A 4,059-nucleotide genomic window follows, 5' to 3' on the forward strand; every position below is an offset into this window, starting at 1 on the left:
CAGTCATCAAAACTCGCCTGAAGGCAAGCCCTGAATATTCCAGGACAGGAAAGATTTTAGCAAGCCACCTGCAGTGCAGAGTGACACCCAAGACTAAGCTATAAATTGTTCTGAATGAGACAAAAAAGAGGGACTGAAAAGCGGGTGTGAGAAAGTGGGTTAGAGAGTGTGGGAGCCAGAGACCAGCGAGAGGTAAAAGGTCGTGACCCACACAGCAGCCCCCAGTTCATGCATGCACATAGGACACTTAGTGTGAAGGTCAGAGGACAACTTTTGAGAGACACCTCTCTCCTACTATTTGTTTCGGGACTTGAGCTAGGGTTCTCAAGTTTGTACAGCCAGTGCCTTTTCCTACCATCTCCCCGCTCTCCTCCTGGTACTAAAAGTGACAAAGCTCCCAGAATGTCAAATGGTTGTGACAGTTTGTGAAAGCCACTGAAGAAGCTGAGTTTTGTGTCTGGTGGATGTGCATGAAGCAGGCAGTTCCTGGGATCATGGATGTATAGAGTCCACGAAGAAACTGATCCTGGAAGACACAAAGAAATGATGGGGGCCTTGAGTGGCAGTGAAACTGGCTTGGAGACAAGTTTGCTATCTTCAAGGCAGGTGGAAAGGGCTGGTGGAGAACCCAGGCCACCTGTGCATAAACTGAGTCACAGAAATAGGGAAGCTGGTCCATGACTTGTGAGTTCTGTATTAGAGATGTCACCTACGATGAAAGGAAACATTTTAGACTCTACTTCAATGACACAGAAATGGAGAAGCTAGAGAAAAGGCTAGTTTAATTCTCTCTGTGGTAAGGCTGGCCACTCACCAGGTCAACGTGCAGCCATCAAGGCCAAAAAGATATGTGATTCTATCCAGGCCTACTCCATCAGCACGTGAATTTATTTTGGTAGTTGAGACTGTTTCCAAATAAACAAACAAATAAAACCCCAACCTTACAGGACAAGCTAAGTGGATGACTCTGGGAAATACCATTTTCCCACAACAAATGGTCTACTAACAACCAACGGCAATAACGATCTTGTCTAGACGCCTGCCTCATGCAATCAATTATAATTTTTCTGAGATGAGGAAAATTTGAATTGGGATTAAAGTGTGAAATTAGTGCTCATTTTAAAGGCACAGGAATGGCATTATTGTTGTATAAGATAGCGTCAGTGTTTTAATAGTCTCCTAATTAAATATTTATATTGAAGAGGATTGGAGTAGCATGACAGAGTAACCAGGATTTGTGTTAAAAAAGAAAAAAAAATCAAGAAGGATAGATGGAACAAGAGAATCACAGTTGATGAATCCCACCCAGGAACATAGGCAGCTAGCCCTACTATTCTCTCCGTTGAAAGCAAGCCTGAAGCTTTTCACTGCACAATTTAAAAAAACAGTTCAGCCAAAATAAAACTAGTTTCTTACAATTTTCAGTGCCTGAAACATCTCTGGGTGGATAGCTTTCGTCTCTCGTAACTCTTCCTTCAAGCTAATGCATAAGAGACAGCCTGCATCTGTGTAGCACGGATATATTACCCGCTCTTTCTTACCTAGTAAAGCAGCATCAGGAAAGTGATGGGTGTGTCTAAAGTGTGTCCTCTGCACTCATGTTAAAGACCCAACCCCAGTGCTTCGGAACGTGTGTCTGTAAAAATATAACTAAGGTAAAAAGACCTTAGATGGGCAGCTGTGAAGCTGTCTGTTTGGGGATATAGAGTTTTCTGGGTAGGTGATTAGGTTAGGTTAAGACAGTGGGTAGACATTAGCCTGATAGCGTTGGTGTCTTTGTTACAAAGAGCAACACCACGGCACACAGATACTAAACATAAAGACAGCTGGAGGTGACTATTCATTGGCCAGGCACAGAGGCTTCAGAGGAGACCTGATCATGGACTTCAGCCTCCAAAGTTGAAAGAAGGAAGTTTGTACTGTTTGAACCTCCAGCCTGTGGCCCAGGCACACTGGTCCAGGAGCGGGTGGAGTCCTGCATCCATTAGCTGCTGCAGGGCATCCCAGGCTGTTCTCTCTGTTCCCAATAAGCACTTCACTCTTTGCTAGGGTCCCACCTTCTTCTCTTTGTTTCCAGAGTACAGGAGTGAAACCGTGGCTCTGGTTGTCACTGCCTGAACCCCAGATTGGAACTTTCCTGGTCCTTTCAGTGTGTCTCCTTCCAGAACTTTCCATATCTTGTTCAGATACAAATTACCCCCCGGGAGAGTACAGAAATTTAAAAATAAATAAATAAACTTCTTGAGAGATTGCAATACAATAGTAGCCTATAATTCTACTTTCATTGCTACTGAGAGAGAAACGATGCCCCAATACGTAAAGCGTTTATTATATCTTAGAAGAAAGCTCTTATTTCTGGTTCAGAGATTCAACATGGCATTTATAATTATATTCTGGAGTCAACATTGTTAAAAATTTGGGCTTTCATACTTAAAAGTGATTTTTAAAAAAATATATGTATATATAATTACCTACTAATTCTTCCCAAATGGTGTGACTTGCTTTTTTTTTTAAAAAATCATAACTCATCTAAAACAATCTATTTTTTTTTGAGGAAGTCTAAAATAACACATGGGTGGCTCGGCCTTGGCACAGCTAAACTCTGGAACATTAAACTGAAGTCATAACAATGGGTAATATTTTAATATAGTGAAAAATTATCATTAACTTTTCTCGGCAGGAAGGAAATGAATTTTCCTCATTGTACACATTTTGAGAAAAATGAGGTTAAGACTATTTCAGAGGATGTTCTACCTAATTCGAATGGGCTTTAAGTACCATCCTGACAATAGCTCCAGAGTCTGGTGTCAGCAAACTGAACAAATAGAGCTACCGAGGAGAGAATGGGGCTGGGTGCCTCTCCAAAACATATGCAGATGAACTTGAGATTTCAGAGGACGGTTAATCCTACGCAGCAGTCAAGTGTCTTCCCAGGGGTCTGTCTCAGATCTCAGGTAAATCGCTATCTTTATCACATTCCTTCCCCCCTGACTCAAGCGAATATCCTATTAAGCCTTCATAAGCCCTTTTCAACTTAAAATGGAACCTAGTAATATTAAAAATGTGCATTTATTAAATATTCTATGAAAGTCACAAAAATCTTCAAAATAGTTTCCTTAGACACCTGGGACAGGAGCTGAGCTTCAGAAGCCATGGTTCTCAAAAGTTTTCTTTGCTACAATTTCAATTACAGCCCCTCCCACCCCTCAGTGAGTCTGCCCTGTTCCACTTTTTCTAGTGACCTCCGTTTTCTTCCCCCACCATGCCCCGTCACTGTATTCTTCTGTTATCAAAATATAAACAGTTGTATAATAGACACACATCCCAGGACTCCTTCCAAACACTGGTTGCCAAGTCAAACCAGAGGAGACCAGAGACCAGACTCATTTCAGTGATCAAATACCAGTTAAGGAAGTACAAGAAAGCAGGCCAGTGTTTAAGCGCTTGAGGTGAAGTGACTAGCCAGCTCTGCTTCCTTTCCTTTCTGTTTGATCATTTATGGACCTTGCGCCTGTGGCCACAGCATTATGAGAGGCCCTTGGTCTCTACTTGGACTCACTATAGCAGGTAACTATTACAGTAATGCTCAGAGTGCTGTGTTCCTTCTGTCTGAATCAAGGAGCAGGTCATTGCTTCCTGGATTTAGAGCAAGTTACCCTTTCTACCCCCGGCCCCCCGACACACACACACACACACACACACACACACACACACAAAACGGAGCTACTTTGCACACTGGCGCTATGGGACTGAATGTGTCCCCCTCAGTCAAGGTGTACTCCTATCAATGACGGCTATCTACAGTGTCACTGAGCTGAGTGTCATTTATAGCTGGTAAAACTATCTGCAATTTACATCGTTGATTAGAACGTTGTCACAGATCAAGGTTCGGTCCATCTCCCTGACCCAGTTCTCCGATGAAGCTCTGGGGAGGAAATTCCTGCTGGTACTCTTTATGACACTGGCAAAGCTAGAGATGGGCCCACCCTCCCCTGGGGAGAAAGACAATCCAGAATGCAGAGGCACACATGAGTGTAACTCTTGCCCTCCTCCTACCCA

The sequence above is a fragment of the Grammomys surdaster genome, unplaced genomic scaffold, assembly GCF_004785775.1.
Source record: "Grammomys surdaster isolate TR1022 unplaced genomic scaffold, NIH_TR_1.0 99, whole genome shotgun sequence".
Lineage (NCBI taxonomy): Eukaryota > Metazoa > Chordata > Mammalia > Rodentia > Muridae > Grammomys > Grammomys surdaster.